The following is a 22,257-nucleotide window of genomic DNA, read 5'->3' as shown; positions in this document are numbered from 1 at the left end:
TCATGGACTTAACCTCAGTTTTTGACTAAGTCAACTGGTCTAAGCTATGGCTGGTGTTAAGTTATCTGGGGATAGATGCTGAGCTGGTCTCCTTTATACATACAGCCCATTAAAACACCACAGCAACGGTAAGGTACAACACAGATGGCAGTTTAACAAGCTCTTGGGAAATATAAAGGGGGGTCCGGCAGAGGTGCATTTTGGCACCTTTGCTGGTCACACTATATATTAACAAACTGGGAGAATCCCTAGCAGCTTGTTGCAAAGATATACCCAGAGCTAGTTCCAAAATGATTCCTGCACTTCTATATGCCGATGACGCGGTTCCAGTGGCTAGAATCGCATTGGGTCTACAACGTCTTTTAAAACTGTTTTATAAGTTTTATGGAGTCACTAGATTTATCTACGAATTATAAGAAATCACACACTATAACTATAGGTTCCCGGAAAGGTGGCCAAAGCCAGATTTTATTGCAAGAGGGCCAAATTAACCAAAGTGCCAACACTTCCCTACTCAGGGTAGTTTTTGATGAGCAAGGATCTTGGTGCCTGCAACTTTTACTTAAAAAGAATATCTTAGCCCGAGCAGCAGGGGCCACTCTGAATTTTGCTAAAAGACTGGGGTCAAAGCCACTACCCACACTATTAAAGGTCTGCAATAAAAAATGTATTCCAATGGCTACGTACAGGAGTGACATTTGGGGTTACAAGGATGTGAAGGGAATTCAGGTGTCCGAGAATAATTTCATGCTTGTGGTCCCCAATGCAACCCCTGTATTTAACCTACATGAAGAAATGGGAGTGGGTTACATTTCAGACCAGATCGCGGTTGCCACACTGCTGCGCTGGCTCAGAATTTGGGCATACCCAATAGCAAATCTAAATCCACTTATAATTACTGACTTCATCTCACTGGAGGGGGCATTACTTATTCCCTGGCTGAAATACATAAAGGAACAGGCCAGATGGCTATGCCATCCTGACCTGTTCCTGAGTCCAGTGGCTTTGGTCAAGACTGCCATTAGACAATTCAAAAAGCAGTTTTTGGACAAGTGGCAGAGGTTTAAGGAGGAGGCAGAATTAGCCAAACCATCTGTGAGAAGATTTGCCATATTGAGCTTGGGCCCACAGATGCAGCTATATTTATCTTATGTTAACAAACCTCACCATTGCTTTGTTTTGACCATATTACATTTGAATCTGGCCCCCTGGCTTCTGGCATTTGCCCTTGTGATAATTTCTCAGATCAGGATACATTACATTTGATGTTTTTCTGTGCCCACTACGATTCCCAGCGCAGAAATCATATTTTACAGCTGCTTAGAGACTGTCAGTTTGTCCAAGTGAGGCCTGCTTTGATCTATCTTCAAATGTTATTCTCCCCATGGTTTGCCGGGGGTTGCAAGCTTTTTAATAGCGGGTATTAGACATAGGAAAAAATTGCAGCCGCTGGAGCCAGTCGGTTCTCTCACCTAGGGCGCACTTTATGTGATAGTCCTTATAGTCTTTGGTTTTATATTTAGCGCTTTTGCACTTTATATTGTTGCACTATCTGTAGATGTATACATGATTGATGAAATAGTAAAGCCAGATGCCCTTTTATTTTTTTGTACAAGCATTTAAAAAAAGAAATTATTTTGACCTAAGTGTTTATGTATTAATGTCTTTCAATGAATCGTGCTTTTTAAAATATTTACTTTATTGGCTCTTGGCTGCCGAATTAAGTATCTTTGACTGGATGACATAAAAAAAGATAGGTAAGACAAAACAGCAATGTGGCATTAATTTCATTAAGGCTTTGTAGCACTGTAAAAAAGGTTAAGATTATATCATGAATCCAACAGGGACTAGATTTGTATGAACACAGAGAGATACAGTGATAAAGACGGGCATAAGTGGTAAGTGGTACAACCAGTGACGATAGACACAGTAAGTATGAATAAAGGAGTGGATAGATGTGCTAACCAGCTGGAAAGAAATGATAACACATTAGAGGCATGGTAAAGCAATAGAGTAGCTTTTAAGAAAAAACAGATTTAAAGGAATGTGACAAGAAGTTGAACTCTAAATTGAGGGGCCAAAAGTTTCTCACACTCCAAAGCTTTCACCAGATATAGAATTGGGCCCTCAGACTAACTCTTGAGTTAACTCCTGAACCTGTGTAAATTACAGAAGAAGACTGCCCTGCTGCTGAGGAGTGCCCTGCTGCTAGAAGCCTGCCCTGCTCTATGAGAAGGAAAACTAGACCAGCTCCTTTCATCCCAGGCTAGACTGAGTGACTCACAACAGTGAGGTGGCTGACCTCCCGTTCTGAGCTACAGGGTCAAAACACTCTCCAGAGGCTTCCATGCCACTTCCCAGCTGCCCTGCTGCACTGGACCTGCAACTGGACCTGCCTGAACTCTGCTGCCTCTGCTGAAGTGAATTTCTGATCCCCAAGAGGTTTCTCTCCAGGTCATGGACCTTATATGGCATCAGTTAAGCTCCTTCTGTGAAGAAATGGAAAATCCTGAAGCTGTGAGCTATTCACAACCACAAATGGGTCGGTTTGCGCTGAGATATGTCTATCCGTGATGGCCACCAACGCAAAGCTCTTGTAAATCTAACTCTTCAATATACAGCGAAAGCCAGGGATGACCAGCAACACAAGATCTGGAATTCCACAGGGACCGCCAACGCAAAGCTCTGGCAACAACCTTCCATGAAATCCAATAGGAAATGTGCACCACAATGAAGAGCATCCTGGATGCCAGGCCTGTTCTTTGCATGCCATTGATGACCATACACAATGGTGTCCTCATTCCTCGTGGTTTCCTCCTCCATGAACTGGACTCTTCACACCGGACTTTGAGAAGGTAACTTTTTCAGTGAGTCCTACCTGGTCTCTGCATCAGGCCCGTACACCACCATGGTTGTTCGGAACTTATCACTTTCCCCAGGCCAAGTACAACCAGATGACCACAAGTGGTGCTTTGTGCTTTTCGGCACTATACTTACCTAAAACTTTGCAATTGCATGTCTCCAGTTCTACTGATTGGATGTTGTCATTTTGGTCTAAAAATATGTATTACATTTTACTCCAATTTTCTACAATTAGGGGCCGATTTCGGCAGGAAATCGTTTCACCCGACACATACCCGTAATTTTTTCTGACCGAATCATACATCCGCCGTCCGAATGAGCAAGTACAATGCGAAGTAATAAATCACCAATCGATTAGGTGAAAATCGTTTTACCCAACACAGATTGGTAGGAAAGCAGCCTGACGCGATAGACTCGGACACAAACGATGCCACACACCCAAGCACATTCCCGACACGACAGACTCGGGTGCAAACGATGCCACATAGTCCAGCATTAACACAACCCATTAGACATGTATTCGAATGCTTCTACATAGCCTGGCACATACACAACGTGACAGACTCCATCTTGTCTCCCTTGAATGTGTTATGGTGCGATTCAGAGCTTAAATACGCTTCATCCGAATACTGCGAGGTGCTGGAACTTTTGCCCTGTACGACGCGTATGAAAAATGCATCGTACTTGCGTATCCAGAAATGGGTTGCCTTGGGCCTCCGTACGATGCGATATATGTGTTTTCTGAGCCTGTTAGGTACTGACATAGTGCAAGAATCGGACACGAAGATTCAGTCAGAATTTTCCATGAAAACGCCTCGTACTTGCTAGTTTGTGGGAAAAATCTCCGGATACGATTCGATCGTTAGGTAAGTCTACGAATAGCATTAGGAAGGCATATTTTCCTGAATCGGAATCGACCCCTTTGTGTAAGATTTTATTGTGTTGTGTTTTCACTTTATTGCTGGTTGTGTGCTGCATACATTCTTTGCAGATTGCCTCTAAGTTATGCCTGACTGATTTTGTGCAAAGCTATACGAAAGTTAAGCGCAGGTTGATTTAGTGACTTTGTCCTGACAGGGACTGTGGTTGTTGCTTGAGAAGGATATTTACCCCTTCAACCAAAAACCTAATTTCGTACAATAGTCTTTTGTTTTGGACAGTTTTTTGTGATTAATTACATACAGTGAACCACAAGTAAAAGCAAATAAATGTAAGCACTAAGGAATACCATAACATTTAACACACAAGTTTTTCTACAACTCTGACTTCTCCTGTGAAATGCAGATAGCAAACATTGCACAGTACAATCTAGAGTGTGTTATTGTGTTATATGCAGAAGACTGTAATCTCCCTATTAAAAATGTTGTTTGTGTTCTGTTTGTTTCCTCTCATTGGTGTATTCTGACCTCAGAATGCACCTGTAATTAAAAAAAAGAAATGATGCACCCAGTCAATTCTAATCAGTTATCACAAGCGATGTCACAGTGCTTGCACAGGGATATGGTGGGCTTCACTCAGCATGAACAAAGTTGGTGGGCGTGAGTCTAAACACTGTGTGCGAGAAAAAGTTTGTGAAATAAATGTTAATTTGGTAATACTCACAAGGCAATGCTCAGGAATATAGGCTTTCTTAGGCAGCCTACAGGAAATGAACAGCACCTCACAGCCCAAAAAAAGAAAAATAATTTCTTTCATGAAATGAAAAAGCAAATAAACAAGTTAATTTGCTTGCTTCTGTAGCTTTTACTATGTTTGAATCTTGGATGGGCCGGTGCTGCAAATATCTGTGCAGTCTGACTCATGATAGCTTCTCAGAGTGCACCTGTCCTGTGTGACACCATCAATAAATCCTGTATTTTAGCCAGCAGCAGGTTGCATTCTGTGACAAGTGGATTTGTTTTCAACTCAGTCAAGCATAAAGAGAGTTTTTTGGGGTACAGGATCCAAGCCTGGCAATCCATATTACAGACACTAGTACCCTTTGGCATTATTAATCCCAAAATTCAATTGAAATGAAAGACATGTATAGTAAGTCACTATAAGATTTTATTGATCATTGAAATTCCATTGAACTAAACTAGTTATTTGTCATTTCCCTTTCCATTTCCATTTCCATTTTCTTTATTCATTATTACATCCTTAAAATCTTTATTTCCATCCCAATTTTAGCCTCTTTTACATTTTCCTCTGCTAGGTCAAATTGGCATGACATGCATCTACAGAGAACAGGTATTTCGCTGCAGTCTACTTCCTCAAGGCTTACCTAAGTTTCTGATTGGTTGATATTAAATTCATTTGTTTGCCCACTGAGGTCAATATCATCTCAATTTTAACCATTAGGTTTGGCTCAACATAAGATTACATTCACATGTTCTATAACTCATTTTAACATCACATCTTTATACATTTTTAGAGATTAGTAGCACATTGATACAGCTATCTTCCTTTCATCTCATTAGTGCAAAAAAGGTGAAAATAAAGAAAAGGGGCAGGGTAGGAATAACCTGACCCCCAAGTCAAGCACCAACATGGAAAAAAAGAAGTTTAACCACACGGTGGCGACGAATTTGCGTAATTACAGTAACATTTTTTTCCAAAGCAAAAGCAGGGGCTCCCGCACTTGTATTTAGAAAAGCGCTAGGGTGGGCCACCCTGCTTTATGTATAATGAAAGAAGGGGGCCATGAAAACCCCTTACAGCCCCAGGGGCTGCCACCTCCCCGGGTTTTAAAGCTTAAATAATGCAGGGGGAACACATGGACCCCCCAGCCCCAGGGACCGCCAACTCCCTAGGGCGATGAATAATAGTAATGCGGGGGGCACCAAGGCCCCCCCACAGGACCAGGACACACACACAACAGGCCGGGCCCCGTGGGGGGGGGGTCCCCAGGGGCCGAAAAAAGCCCAAGAGGGGAGCTCTGTGGCACCCCTCCCATTATTTATTTAAAAAAAAATGTAAAAAAGAGGTCGGGCCCCAGGGGATGGGGTCCCCAGGGATGAAATCGCCCAGGGAGGGGGGCCATGTGGTACAAGTATGTTGTAAGACTTCAAAGCATACCAGACCTCGAGCCCCTGGGGACAAAGTTACACTCGAAGTAGAGAGAAGAAGATGTAGTAAAATGTCACCAGAACTAACATATTTTGCTACCGTCTGCATGGACTGTAACACCATTTTAACATCCAGGGAGATGCCTGTGGAAGTAATTTTGCAGATTGTGAAAAACAATAATTGTTCATTTTTTGTGCTTTTTTATTGCAGCACTTCAGCTATAACTTTTTAGTTAATGTTAACAATTTTTTAATTTTTGTTGCCATTTTATTGTTGAAGAAAGGGGGGCCATAACTCTTTGGGGGCACAGTGAAGCAGACCCTTACCTGCAGGGGGTCCCGTGGACATCACCTCATCCACACGCTCTCCCCCGCCGCCGCAGTTGACATCGCGGCCGCCGAGGGGGGCGAGCTAACAGGACTACAGGACTACAACTCCCAGCGTCCCCTCACTGCCTGCGCTGACCGACCGCATCACACAGCAGCGCCCGGAGGCGCATAAGAGACAGCTGCCCCAGCGGCCGAGTGGGGGCCATAACTCTTTGGGGGCACAGTGAAGCAGACCCTTACCTGCAGGGGGTCCCGTGGACATCACCTCATCCACACGCTCTCCCCCGCCGCCGCAGCTGACATCGCGGCCGCCGAGGGGGGCGAGCTAACAGGACTACAGGACTACAACTCCCAGCGTCCCCTCACTGCCTGCGCTGACCGGCCGCATCACACAGCAGCGCCCGGAGGCGCATAAGAGACAGCCGCCCCTCCCGCCTCGCGGGACCTGCGCGGGTGTCGCCGGGCTGAGCCCGGGCAGAGGGCGGGCCGTCTGTGGCCGTCAGGGGCCGGAAGAGGTCGGGTCGGGTGACCCCCCTAACGGCCATGTTCCAAACATCGCAATGGGCAAAAGGAAAAAGGTATGTGCCATTGATGATATGGGGACTAAAGCTAAACATCCTAGAAAGTCTGAGTCGATAATTTCCTATATAACATCTGCTGTGGGGGTCCTGTCAAAAGAGATCGCTAATGCCGAAAAAGAACTGGGCCTTAACTCTACAGAATCTACTGACCCCACACAAGAGCCTCTGACAAGCAACAACCGGGTGATTCCTTTGGAGCCTAACGTCGTGATTAGGACCCGGGGAGCGATTCCTACCCCTATAATTCCTTCAACCGCCCAGGACATTTCCCCTGAGACATCAGCCATTATACCGGCTGCTGTAACATACAAGCCCCTCCCGAAATATAGGCGCAAGAACACAAACATGATGGGTAGAAGAAAGTTATCAAGGACTAAGACACTTGGAATAGAACCCGCCCTTAAAGATTTAATTGGAAAAATGGTGGAGGACTTAATTATCTCTCATTTGGAACCAGCCCTAGTGTCCATAGCCAAAGACATTGTTGATACTTTAAATACATGTGTGTCTGGGCTCTTGATAAAATGTGAAAAAAATCGATGATACACTTAAGCAATATAGGGGGACATTGGGGGGTGGTACTCAGCCAGCAGTATCTGTTACTAGTCAGATAACCGTTGATACACAGAAAACAAGTTCTAGCTTAGGGTGCCCCCAAAGGCAGATAGGGACCCCCCTGGTGGGGACGGTGGTGGGGGACTCATCATGTAGTGTAAACATGGGGCTTAGCCAGTCATCGACTGTGAGTAAGGGTCGACAGCACTGGCAGGGTCACAATCTGGAATTGCCTCCAGAGGCAGCCCCACTGGTAGCGGTGTTCACCGGGGTACCTCCAATTAGGGGTGACACTATTGAAACCACCGCTGATCTAATGATTAAAGCTAGACAGTGGTGCCATCAGTTTAGCTCAGGCGGTGAGGAAGTTATTTGTGCACTTACCACGGCAAGGAGGGTTCATTGGGTAGGGCACTGCCCCAAAAATATTCACGGAGACTGTGTAGTGGTAAATTTTAGTAATAGGCATATTGCTGAAAAGTTATTTTGGGATGGCTCTAACCTTGACAATAAGGGGATCCGACCTCTTCCTTTGGGGTTTTTCTATCCCCCAGTCGGTGTCCATAGTTGCCGTCAACAATTGAATCAGCAACATACACGATATAACCCATGTCCCACTCACAAACCTTCAACATCTTTTCAGACAAGGATGCGTGGGCAGGGGAGTTCTACACACCTGCATCCAAGGGGAGGGGAGACTACTGTCCCACCAAGACCAATAGCAACGTCCACACAACCCCAGTATCTTATCAAACAATGATGAGTGGTCAGGGGAGACCCACACAAGTGCTCCCAAGGGGAGGAGAGACTACTGCTCCACCAAGTCCGATAGCCACACCCATACAACCAGATCCCCTAGTACATCTTTCTCATAGGGATGACATAGAGCTACATAATCGTTTCTCACCCCTCTCGCAGATGGATCAAAATGATTGACTGGGAGATGAACTAATGGAGCCTGGAATTGGGAACACTGACGTAACTGATACAATACATAATCAGGTTCGCACATGCAAAATGATAAGTTGGAATGTGGCGAGAATCAGATCAAAAAGTACAGATCCCATCTGGTTAAAATTTTTAAGAGAGTTTGATATCCTGGCTTTCCAGGAAACCTGGGATGCAGACTCGGGTTTTTTCTTAGATGGCTATCATAGTTTCTCTATCCCCGCGGTACGGGGCTCAGCTGGGAGACCTAAGGGGGGTTTACTTTTTCTAATTTCCCTAGACCTAATAGGCAATTTTAAAAATATCAAGGGGGAATCAGATAACTTCCTTATAATAGATTGGTTGATAGCCGATCAACACTACCTCCTAATAAATCTGCATAATGCAATAGGAAATTCTCCGCAAGAGGATCATTTTAGTGCATTAGATCTCTACTTATCAGTCTATAAGTCTAAAAACCCCTTCGATTTTGAGATAATGCTCATGGGGGATTTTAATTTACACCCTTGCCAGTGGGACTGTTATGGAGAGGATATAGTGGGATTAATAAATGAGAGACTACCCCACTTTGAACATACTAAACAGGGTGGTGCCTTAGAGGAATTACTATCTAACCTAAATTTAACTGAACCGGATAAGGAAGATGGAGGAGAGACAGTTCCCACCTTTATGGGACGAGGTGTGGAGTCTGTGATTGACTACATCTTCGTATCTCCGTGTGTCCTGACAAAAACTTGGTCGTATAAAGTTATGATATCGACTTTTAGCGACCATAATCCGCTTGTATTGGAAGTCGAACTGAGGTGTAAGGGTGCTACTACTGACTCAGGCAGGGTTGCACCAATTCCCTTGTCTTCGAAAGATCAAGGAAGCCGCATAAAATGGGAAGCTGTAGTTCCAGATGCCTTTTTTGAGAATTTAGCGAACCAGGTAGAGTCTAACCTTGGAATATGCCTGGATGAGAAAGCTGTGGGTTCAGAGATTTTAACCTCCTTCTCAGTAATTTGTAACCAAATAGCTGAAAATCTACACAAGGAGAGTAGGCCCAATACCAATAAGGCATTCAGGTGGTTTGACTCCACGTGTTCAAAAGCACATGGGGCTCTCTTAAAGGCCCTTAAATGCTCCCCAAGGGACAGGGCCCTTGTCTCCTCTCTTCGAAAGGAGTACAAACGGGCAATGTCCATACGCAAAAATAAAATCAAAGAGGAGGCATGGGATAACCTGCAGTCAATTGACGTGTTAAAGGACAGCAGGAAGTTCTGGGCTACTATAAATCAGTCTTATTTCTCGGAAAGGGATAACTTGGACACAGATTGCGTAATCCCTGATGATGGTTGGCTCAATCACTTTATGAGCATCTATAGTGACAGGGATCACCAGGAATTACATCTTAGTGACCTCACCCTGAGCCTCCCAACACAACCGGTCAAATTCAAAATAGCGGACGTAGAAAGGGCCATACGAGAAACAATGAAACATAAGGCCCCAGGCCCCGACGGGGTGCCCGCTGATCTCTATATATTATATCCCACTTTCTGGGCGTAGATTTTAACTAACGTTTTTAACGCAGCATCTTCAGTGGGTTATCCCCCCTCGTGGGCTTCCTCAATAATAGTTCCCATATTTAAAAAAGGGAGGAGAGGGGACCCCGCCTGTTACAGACCAATCCCCCTCCTGGACTCTGCCGTTAAGATCATGGGCAGAGTCATTTTGCAGAAATTGGGGGATTGGTTGACTGACAGGGGGGTGCTCTTGAATCTACAGTATGGATTTAGGCAACATAGAAGCACCATGGATCAATGCCTGAACCTACATCTTTTGATTAATAAATATACTACAGCTAAAGATGGTCTCTTATACCTTGGGTTCATGGACCTCTCGTCAGCATTTGACCTGGTGAATCGCTCCAAACTGTGGAATATCCTCCTGCAAATAGGGATAGAAGCACCTCTAGTCTACTTCCTAAGCGACCTTCACCAGAATCTTACAGCAGCAGTTAGGGTCACGCAGGAGGGTAGGTGCACAAGCCCTTTTAACTCTAGGCGGGGTGTCAGACAAGGCTGTATTCTGGCACCCCTCCTATTTACAATATACATTATTGGATTGGAAAAATCCTTGACTGGGGTTAGGGCAGACATTCCGCGTGCAGGGGGATCGGGCATTCCGGTCCTCCTGTACGCGGATGATGCCGTATTAATTGCCCGGACAGGGGTGGGCCTCCAGAGGCTGCTGGATAACTTTGGCACCTTTATGGAGTAATTAGACTTAAAAGTTAACAGTAGCAAGTCCCATGTTATGATTGCGGGACGTGGAAGGAAGATCAGTAAGGTCCCCACATTTAGATGCCTGGGTAACCATCTTTCCAGGGTACCGGTGTTTAATTACCTAGGTGTCCTATTTGATGAAAAGGGTAATTGGCTCCCCCAGGAGAAACAGAAAAGTGATGCTGTCATAAGATCTACATCAGCCCTTCTTAATTTTGCAAAAAGATTGGGAGCCAGACCTATGGAAGCAATGCTAAAAATATACAAGTCTAAATGTTGTGCTATCGCATCCTATGGGGCCTCTATTTGGGGTTACGCCTCTGTCAGCAAAATCCAACTTGTGGAAAACAGATTTCTTAGATCTTTGTTATCGGTTCCACAGTCAACCCCAACTCTTTCTATACATTCTGAATTAGGCCTAGGATACATTACAGATCATCTAAAGATAGCGCCCCTGATTTGTTGGGCAAACATGGCTTAATGAAGAAATTACACTTAACCATCTTATTCTTAAAGACTGTCTAGCTCTGGAGAAGGCAGAGGGAATCCCATGGCTCGCATACGTTAGAGCGGCGTGTGTCAGACTGGGCCGACCTGAACTATATACAGCCCCAGAGAGTATTAAGAAAGAGGATGTGGTTTGGATCAAACATAATTTCAGAATTTTGCTGGAGGCAGATAGAGAGGAAGAGGAGCTTAAAAAAAAGGGTGTAAGAAGTATTTATCTTTTATAGTCGTCCCCCTCAATGGAACCTTACTTAAGGATTGTCACGAAACCTTTCCATCGTTTTTTGTTGACAAGATTTAGGTTTAATTTAATACATCTCACTTTAGGTTCTTTTGCGCACTGGGCCAAACCGGAAGATTCTGCACCATGCTCCTGTGACAATTTCTCCATTCAAGATACACTCCATTTAATTATGTTTTGTGAAAAGTATTCTGTGGCCCGTAACAAATTTTTACTGCCCATACTAAGAGAAGCAGGATTCCTGCAAGTGAGACCAGCCCTCCTACACTTGCAGCTATTGAGTAGCGTGCACACTATTTTTAGTGTAGCAAGTTTCTTGGTGGCAGCAGTGAGGATTAACAAAAACAATGGGAACACTTGTTTACCTCAAGGTGCAGCAGGAGGAGAAGGGGGCATTCAGTTTCTTTGAGTGCCTAATAGAGGTGCTACAAGGCTTTACTTTTGAACCAATCATGAGTTGTAAATATGAGTGTATATATCTGAAAACTTGTAATATTTTGCACAATTATTTATTTGTATATAGCGTATTTCTATACTATGGTTTCTATAGTGGTGCTACAAAGTTTGCTATTTGCACAGATTATGCACAAATCATGAATTGTATATATTTTGTATATGTTTGAACAGCTGCTAAAAATCTGTATACCTATCCGTCTGTATATAACTTTTTAAATTTTTAGTAACTTGTATGTATGAATTTTCTGATGCTGCTTTTATGATTTTAATTAATCGAAATAAAGACTTTTGACTGACTGACTGACTGACATAAAAAGTAAAAAATGAAGAAAAAAAAGTTTTTAAAAATGGTTCATTCTCTGTTTAAGAAGAGACGTTCAATGAATGAATGAGTGCAAGAGTGGTGTATGAATGTTTGAATGAGTACATGAGTGGTGCCTTGATATTTGAATAAGTGTGTAAGTAGTCAATGAATGTTAGCATAAATGCAAGAGTGCTGTCTGGGTGATTCTATGAGTACATCAGTAGTACGTAGGTGATTGTATGCGTGGATGGGTAATTGTATAACTGCATGGGTAGTGCCTGGGTGATTGGATGAGTGCATGTGTAGTTCTTGGGTGATTGGTTGAATATATGGGTGGTGCCAGGGTAATTGGATGACTGATTGTGTAGCGTGTGGGTGATTGGATAACTGCATGGATAATGCCTGGGTGATTCTATGAGTGCATGAATATTGCCTCGGTGAGTGCATGTGTGCATTGGTAGAGCCTTTCTAATTGTATGACTGCATGGAAATTGCCTGATTGATTTTATGGTTGTCTGTGCATTGCCTGGGTGATTTATTGAGTGTATGGGTAGTGTCTGGGGGATTGGTTGAGTGCCTGAGTAGTATCAGGGTGAATGGATGTGCATGTGGGTAGTGCCTGAGTAATTGTATGACTGCATGGGTAGTGCCTGGGTGAGTGGATGAGTGCATGGGTAATGCTTGGGTGATTGGATGACTGCATGGGTACTGCCTGGGCGATTGCATGAGTGTATAGGTAGTGCCAGGGTTAATGGATGAGTGCCTGAGTAGTGCCTGGGTGATTTGTTGTGTGTTTGGATAACATCTGGGTAATTGGATGACAACATTGGTAGTGCCAGGGTGATTGGATGAGTGCCTGGGTAGTGCCTGTGTGATTGGGTGTGTGTATGGGTAGAGCCAGGGTAATTGTATGCCTGCATTGGTAGTGCCTTGTTGATTGGATTAGTGTCTGGATAGTGCCTGGGTGATTGGATGAGTGCATGGGTAGTGCCATGGTGAACAGAGAAATGCATGAGTAGTGTCTGTGTATTTGGATGAGAGCAAGGGTAGTTCCTGGGTGATCGTTTGGGGCATGAATAGTGTCTGAGTGTTTGGATGAGTGTATGGGTAGTGCTAGGTAGTTGTATGACTGCATGGATAGTGCCTCATTGTTCAGATGAGTGTATGGGTAGTGCCTGAATGATTGCATGAATGTATGGGTAGTGCCTGAGCGATTAGATGAGTGCATGGGTGGTGCCTGGGTGTTTGGATTAGTGCATGGGTAGTGCCTGGGTAATTGTATGACCACATGGGTAGTGCTTGGGTGATTGTATGACTGCATGGGTAATGCCTGAGTAATTGGATGAATGCATGGATGGTGTCTGGGGGAATGAATGAGTGTATGGGTAGTGCCTTATTGATTGGATGAGTGCATGTGTAGATTTTGGGAGATTGGATGACTGCATAGGAATTGCCATGGTGATTGGATGATTGTATCAGCACTGACTGGGTGACTGGATGAGTGTATAAGTAGTGCCTCAGTGACTGGATTACTGTATGCGTAGTACCTGGGTGATTGCATGTGTGCATGAGTAGTGCCCAGGTGATTGTATGAGTGCGTGGGTAGTGTTTTGGTGATTGGATGAGTGCATGGGTGGTGCCTGGGTGATTGTATGAGTACATGAGTAGTCCCTGGGTGATTGAATGAGTGCATGGGTAGTGCTTGGTTAATTTGATGAGTGTATGGGTAGTGCTAGGGTTTTTTTGGGTGAGTGCATGGGTAGTGCCTGGGTGATTGGATGAGTGCATGGGTACTGCCTGGGTGATGGCATGAGTATATGGGCAGTGCCATGGTGATTGAATTAGTGCCTGAGTAGTGCCTGTGGGATTGACTATGTGTATGAATAGAGCCTGGGTAATTGTATGGCTGCATGGGTAGTGCCTGGTTGATTGGATGAGGGCCTGGATAGTGACTGTGTGTTAGATTTGGGGGTCTCTAGTTGGCAGAGGTAGGGACCTTTGACTGAATATGGACCCTTGCATCTAGTCAGGGTAAGGGGGAACACTCCTAAAACAACCCCTGCTCACCCCCTTGGTAACTTGGCACGAGCAGGCAGGCTTATCTCAGAGGCAGTGTGTAAAGCATCTGTGAACACATACAGTAACCCAGTGACAACACTACAGATAGGCACCATACAAGTTGTAGTATAAAAATAAGTATTTTTATATAGACAACACAAGACCACAAACAATAAAAATCCACAATACTGTACTTTAAAAATGGTAGAAATAGCTTAGTTCAATGTCCTTTTGGATGCGCAACGCTATACAATGAAATAGTTGCAGGGAAGGTGATGCTCCGGTTACTTATACACAAGAATGGTGATGCGTCGGGTCCCTACTGCTGCGTAGGGGATGTATTGGTTCTTCTCAACATGGGGAGGTGATGGGTCGGTTTCTTACTGCGCTTCTGTGGCGATGTGACCAGCAGCGCTGTGATGCGATGAAGATCCGGTGCAATGAAACACAATGCCGTCTTCTTCTTGATGTGACAATGATGCGTGCATGCCCAATGGACGTGCAGCAACTCAACGATTCTTCTGAGCCATGACAGGCCCTGCGACACGCTTTTCCGGTGATGTGACGGCGTCTGCTGCGACGGCGACTCTCTTCTCTGGAGATGCAAGATTTTTCAAATGATGCGATGGCGATGGCGACAGCGGCAGCGGTGGCGCGCTTCTCCGGTAATGCGACGGCATCTGCTGCGACTGCAACACTCTTCTCCGGTGATAAGACGACAATGGATGTGGCAGTCACACGATTCTTCGTCTTGAGTCGCGCTTCCAGCTCCCTGCGACACGCAGTCTCTCAGAAGGCCCAGCTCAACAGCAGACCCCTATTCCCAGCAAGGGAAGGCAGGGGAGCTGGCTGGTGAAGTCTGTTGTCCCTGAGACTTCAGCAGGAGGAAATCTCTATCTCAGCCCTTGGAGATCCTTTACAAGTTGATTTGAAAGCAGCAGAAAATCCTTTCTCCTTTCTTTGGCAGTTGGCAACCATTGCAGGGCAATCCCCCAAACATCACTCCTCGGTTTCTCTGGTTCCTCTCCTCAGCAAAGGTTCTTCTTGTTTCCCAAAAGTGATTTAATGTTCTTGGGTCTGGGTCCCAATATTTATACTAGCAAATTCTTTGTCCTCTGAAGGCAGAGGGTCCTGTACCCAGTCCAAACCAGTTCTGTGCAGTCCTGGAGCACTTTGTTGACAAGGTTCCTTCTTTCCTTTGACAGTGTGGTCCAGGGACATAGGACGCACCACAGGAGGTGGAGCCAGCATTGTGGAAGGCAGGCACAGCCCTATTCAGGTCCCAGGTGCACTTCTCCCACCCATCTACATGCAGATAGCTCTATTCAGCCCTGGGCTGACTCACCCTATCTCCTGGAATCCCCCTGCCCCTGTCACTCATACTAGACAAGGAATACACAAGCTAGCAGAGGCAGGCTTGGACAGTTAGGCAAGAAAATACCTACTTTCTAAAAGTGGTATTTTCAAACACAGAATGTTAAAATCACCTTCACTAAAAGATGTATTTTTTCATTTTGAGTTCAGGCATGCTAAACTTGAATATCTACCTGGTTCCCTGAGTCAGTTAGGATTATAAGGTGGTATAATCAAACTGCCCATTCTGGCCCATGGGGATCAGGTAGCCTTGCAATAGTGAACAACAAAAATGGCTGTAATTCACTATTAGGACATGCCACACACACACCAGGGCCTGTCGTAGCTGCAATGCACCCTGCCCTTGGGCCTACCATAGGGGTGACTAATATGCTGAAAAGGGAACGTTTAGGGACTGGCAAGTAGGTGCACTTGCCCAGTCAACATGGCAGTACCAGACTGCACACAGGCTCTGTCATGGCAGACCCGAGACACACTTTTACAGGCTGCTTCTGTGGGTGGCACAACCAGTACCGGTCCTGGGATGCGTGTTTCCAGTCCAGGGAGGACCTGGGTTAGCAGTTCGGGCTGGACTGTTCCCATGAGGCACAGGGTCAAGACTGATTTGCATATGGCTGGGTTCAAACTGGAATGGCATGGTGAGCAAAAAAGCAATGGATTTAGGCCCATATCTCTGTATTGGGGTGAATGTATGAGATTCTTCTGCATTATGTCCATCAACTGTTGTTTTTGCATTTGTCACCCTGAGAAGGACGGGTATGCTCAGACGTGAGTCCCGTGCTCTCCATGCCACTGAAATCAAGCTCTCCTGGATGATGAAGGCTGAAAGCCTGAAACTGGTCCTAAGATGCTTGTTTCCAGTCCAAGGAGGACCTGGCTTGGCAGGTCGGGCTGGACTGTCCCCATGAGGCACAGGGTCAAGACCGAAATGGCGTGGTGAGCAAAAAAATAATTGATTTAGGCCCAGATCTCTGTACTGGGGTGTAAGTATGACATTGTTCTGCATTCTGTCCATCAACTGTTGTTTTTGCATTTGTCACCCTGAGTGGGACGGGTATGCTCAGACATGAGTCCCGTGCTCTCCATGCCACTGGAATCAAGCTATCCTGGCTGATGAGGGCTATACGCCCGAAACCGGTCCTAGGATGCTTGTTTCCAGTCAAGGGAGGACCTGGCTTGGCAATTCGTGCTGGACTGTTCCCATGGGGCATAGGGTCAAGACTGATTTGCATATGGCTGGATCCCAACTGGAATTCCATTGTGAGCAGCTAAAAAACGATGGATTTAGGCCCAGATCTCTGTACTGGGGTGAATGTGTGACATTGTTCTGCATTCTGTCCATCAACTGTTTTTGGATTTGTCACCCCGAGTGGGACGGGTATGCTCTGACGTGGGTCCCGTGCTCTCCATTCCACTGGAATCAAGCTATCCTGGCTGATGAGGGCATAAAGCCTGAAACCGGTCCTAGAATGCTTTCTTCCAGTCCAGGGAGGACCTGGCTTGGCAGTCCGGGCTGCACTGTTCCCATGGGGCACAGGGTCAAGACTGATTTGCATATGGCTGGGTTCAAACTGGAATGGCATGGTGAGAGAAAGAAACAATGGATTTATTCCCAGATTACTGTACTGGGGTGAATGTATGACAAATGGCTCGGCATTCTGTAGATCAACTATTTTTTTGCATTTTTCACCCGAGTGGGAAGGGTATGCTCAGAAGTAATTCCAGTGCTCTCCATGCCGCTGGAATCAAGCTATCCTGGCTGATGGGGGCTGAAAGCCCGTAACCGGTCCTAGGATGCTTGTTTCCAGTCCCGGGAGGGCCTGGCTTGGCAGTTCGGGCTGGTCTGTTCCCATGGGGCACCGGGTCAAGACTGATTTGCATATTGCTGGGTTCAAACTGGAATGGCGAGCAAAAAAAAGATGGATTTAGTCCCAGATCACTGTACCAGGGTGAATGTATGACATTGTTCTGCATTCTGTCCATCAACTGTTGTTTTTTGCATTTGTCACCCCGAGTGGGACGGTATGCTCAGACGTGAGTCCCGTGCTCTCCATGCCACTGGAATCAAGCTTTCCTGGCTGATGATGCCTGAAAGCCTGAAACCGGTCCTAGGAGGTTTGTTTCCGGTCCAGGGAGGACCTGGATTGGCAGTTCGGGCTAGACTGTTCCTATGGGGCACAGGGTCAAGACTGATTTGCATATGGCTGGGTTCAAACTGGAATGGCATGGCAAGCAAAAAAAGATTGATTTAGGCCCAAATGACTGTACTGGGGTGAATGTATGACATTGTTCTGCATTCTGTCCATCAACTGTTGTTTTTACATTTGTCACCCTGAGCGGGACAGGTATGCTCAGACGTGAGTCCCATGCTCCCCATGCTACTGGAATCAAGCTATCCTGGCTGATGAGGGCTGAAAGCCCGAAACCAGTCCTAGGTTGCTTGTTTCCAGTCCAGGGAGGATCTGGCTTGGCAGTTAGGGCTGGACTGTTCCCAGGGGGTACAGAGTCAAGACTGATTTGAATATGGCTGGCTTCAAACTGGAATGGCATGGTGAGCAAAAAAATGATGGCTTTAGGCCCAGATGTCTGCACTGGGGTGAATGTACGACATTGTTTTGCATTCTGTCCATCAACTGTTGTTTTTGCATGTGTCACCCCAAGTGGGACAGGTATGCTCAGACGTGAGTCCCGTGCTCTCCATGCCACTGGAATGAAGCTATCCTGGCTGATGAGGGCTGAAAGCCTGAAACCGGTCCTAGGATGCTTGTTTCCAGTCCAGGGAGGAACTGGATTGGCAGTTCGGGCTGGACTGTTCCCATGAGGCACAGGGTCAAGACTGATTTGCATATGGCTGGGTTCAAACTGGAATGGCATGGTGAGCAAAAAAACGATGGATTTAGGCACAGATCTCTGCACTGGGGTGAATGTATGAGATTGTTTTGCATTCTGTCCATCAACTGTTGTTTTTGCATTTGTCACCCCGAGTGGGACAGGTATGCTCAAACGTGAGTCCTGTGCTCTCCATGCCACTGGAATGAAGCTATCCTGGCTGATGAGGGCTGAAAGCCTGAAACCGGTCCTAGGATGCTTCCTTCCAGTCCAGGGAGGACCTAGCTTGGCAGTTCGGGCTGCACTGTTCCCATGGGGCACAGGGTAAAGACTGATTTACATATTGCTGGGTTCAAACTGAATGGCATGATGAGCAAAAAAAGGATGGATTTAGGCCCATATCTCTGTACTGGGGTGAATGTATGACATTGTTCTACATTCTGTCCATCAACTGTTGTTTTGCAATTGTAACCCCGAGTTGGTCGGATATGCTCAGACATGAATCCCGTGCTCTCCAAGCCACTGGAATCAAGCTATCCAGGCTGATAAGGGCTGAAAGCCCGAAACCAGTCCGAGGATGCTTGTTTCCAGTCCGTGGAGGACCTGGCTTGGCAGTTCGGGCTGGACTGTTGACATGTGACACAGGGTCAAGACTGATTGGCATATAGCTGGGTTCAAACTGGAATGGCATGGTGAGCAAAAAAACAATGGATTTAGGCCCAGATCTCTCTACTGGGGTGAATGTATGACATTGTTCAGCATTCTGTCCATCAACTGTTATTTTTGCATTTGTCACCCAGAGTGGGACGGGTATGCTCAGACTTGAGTCCTGTGCTCTCCATGCCACTGGAATCGAACTATCCTGGCTGATGAGGGCTGAAAGCCTGAAACCGGTCTTAGGATGCTTGTTTCCAGTCCAGGGAGGACCTGGCTTGGCAGTTTGGGCTGGACTGTTCCCATGGGGCACAGGGTCAAGACTGATTTGCATAAGGCTTGGTTCAAAATGGAATGGCATTGTGAGCAAAAGAACGATGGATTTAGGCCCATATCTCTGTACTTGGATGAAAGTATGACATTGTTCTGCATTCTGTCCATCAACTGTTGTTTTTGCATTTGTCACCCCGAGTGGGACGGGTATGCTCAGACGTGAGTCCTGTGCTCTCCATGTCACTGGAATAAAGCTAACCTGGCTGATGAGGGTAGAAAGCACAAAACCAGTCCTAGGATGCTTGTTTCCGGTCCAGGGAGGACCTGGCTTGGCAGTTCGGGCTGGACTTTTCCCATGGGGCACAGGGTCAAGACTGATTTGCATAAGGCTGGTTTCAAACTGGAATGGCATGGTGAGCAAAAAAATGATGGATCTAGGCCCAGAGCTCTGTACTGGGGTGAATGCGTGACATTGTTCTGCATTCTATCCATCAACTGCTGTTTTTGCATTTGTCACCCCCGAGTGGGACAGGTATGCTCAGATGTGAGTCCTGTGTTCTCCATGCCACTGGAATCAAGCTATTCTGGCTGATGAGGGATAAAAGCCCGAAATTGGCCGTAGGATGCTTGTTTCAAGTCCAGGGAGGACCTGGCTTGGCAGTTTGGGCTGGACTGTTCCCATGGGGCACAGGGTCAAGACTGATTTGCACATGACTGGGTACAAACCAGAATGGCATGGTGAGCAAAACAATGATTGATTTAGGCCCAGATCTCTGTACTGGGGTGAATGTATGACATTGTTCTGCATTCTGTCCATCAACTGTTGTTTTTGCAAGCCCACCAGCAGCAGTTGATTTACAAGCCCCGGGCACACTCTGTGCTCACTGTTCTAGGGCCTGACAAGTAAACCAAACCAGTAGACCATTGAGTCACTAATCCATACATCAATTTTCAATAGGGAGATGATATGCACTGTAGCACTGATCAGCAGTGGTAAAGTACCCAGAGTCATAAAACAGCCAACAACAGGTCAAAAAAAATACAGGAGGAAGTCTAAAAAGTTCAGTGATGACACTGTGTGATTGGATGTGGGTATGGGTAGAGCCTGGGTAGTTGTATGACTGCATGGGTAGTGCCTTGTTGTTTTATGCGTGTCTGGATCGTGCCTGGGTGATTTAATGAGTGTATGGGTAGTGCCAGAGTGAATGGAAGAGTGCATGATTGGTGCCTGGGTGAATGGATGAAAGCAAGGGTTGTGCCTGAGTGATGCTGCAAGTGCATGGGTAGTGCGTAGGTGATTGGATGAATTTATGGGTACCGCCTTGGTGATTGTCTGAGTACATGTGCATGTCCGAGTAGTTGAATGAGTATATGGGTAGTGCTGGGTGATAGTATGAGTACATCGATAGTGTCTGGGTGTTTTGAAGAGTGCATATGTAGTGTGTGTCAGACTGGTTTGGTATTTGAGTACTACCTGGGTCATTGCATGAATGCAAGTGTAGTTTCTGGATGATGGGATGAGTATATGAGTAGTGACTCAATGAATCCTTCACTGGATCAGTGATTTAACACACATAATATATACGGATCTGCAACCACCATGAAAAGATATAAGCAAAGAAAAATGTATTAGGATTTCATTTTCAACATTAGACAACGAAAAAAGGATTCTATATCTTTTCTTCAAAACTTTAATACAACATAGTGAAATATTTTACTGTTCTTTTTTTACTATTTTCAGCTTTCTTTATTCTTCACTTTCAACAGTGGTCTGTATGAAGCATCATCATCAAACAGTAGGGGAAAAAACATTCAATGTATTATACAAAAAGAAAAACAAATGTGCACAGTACATTATTACAACTATGTCATACTGTGCATTACACTCACTACAAGTTTGTTAATAGTGGCTTGCTGATAAGTTACTATTGTAATATAAGCAACTATATATTAAAACAGTTTCTGATATTTTTATGTCTGTACAAAATGTCCAACAATTATGAAGCAATCTTCATTTTTGGATATCCTTTTGTAAACATCATCCCTTTTAGTCCAAACGATGTTTAAAATCGTTTGGTCCATGTACAAAAAACATAACACAGAGTAGTACGTAGAAGTAGCTGTAGCAGAAACAAAAGGGGTCACTCTTTTCGTGGTGAGTAGACTTTTTAGATGCAATTTAAGGCTGCTGGTATTATGAAATCTGAATTTGGTTTATATCAGTAGTAATAGAATGTAGTCCTGTATTGTTTTATAAATTCCTACACATAATCCATATGCATAACAACACAATACCACATTTGGTTTTCATAAATTGAACTTAGAACTTTGGTTCTAGAAAAGCAGATATGAGTTTTGTAATTTTTTAGTAAGTCTCGATTTGAAGGTAATTTGTATGTCACTGCACTCTGTCCATCCTGCTGGACATTCTAAACATAATGTGTAGTTTCCAAAGGTTATATTAAATCCTTCATGAAATATGATTGCTATAATTTTGAAAGTTCTTTTTTTAAATGGAAATTTGTGCAGCTATAACGTTTGAAATTTCAGTTACTAATTTAATACCATCCACTCTGCAATGTTGTAGCATGACTATGACATATTTCCCATACCTTTGTAGTAAAACCGTAGACCTAAGTTCTGATCTGCAATTTGAACAGGTCATATCTTGATGGGCATTTTTAGTTACATTTTAAAGGGCACAGCTTTACAATCTGATAATGTCAAGTAAAGGAGTCATTCTGAATTGATTTCAGTGCTAGACATGAATTCACAACTTTCACAGTTGTGGTTCCATGTATAAGTTAAACAACATAATTCATTGATATTCACATCTTATTCCCCTAATAGTCCTAGCATTACCATTAAAAATTCTTGAGCATCCTGCTGAAGATTTTGAGAAAACACTACTGATCATGTACACTCATATTTAAGTTTTCTTATTGCAGTATGTATAATAGTTATCTCACTT

This window comes from Lissotriton helveticus, chromosome 7 (assembly GCF_964261635.1).
Source record: "Lissotriton helveticus chromosome 7, aLisHel1.1, whole genome shotgun sequence".
Classification (NCBI taxonomy): Eukaryota; Metazoa; Chordata; class Amphibia; order Caudata; family Salamandridae; genus Lissotriton; species Lissotriton helveticus.
Note: the sequence above shows the minus strand (reverse complement) of the source record.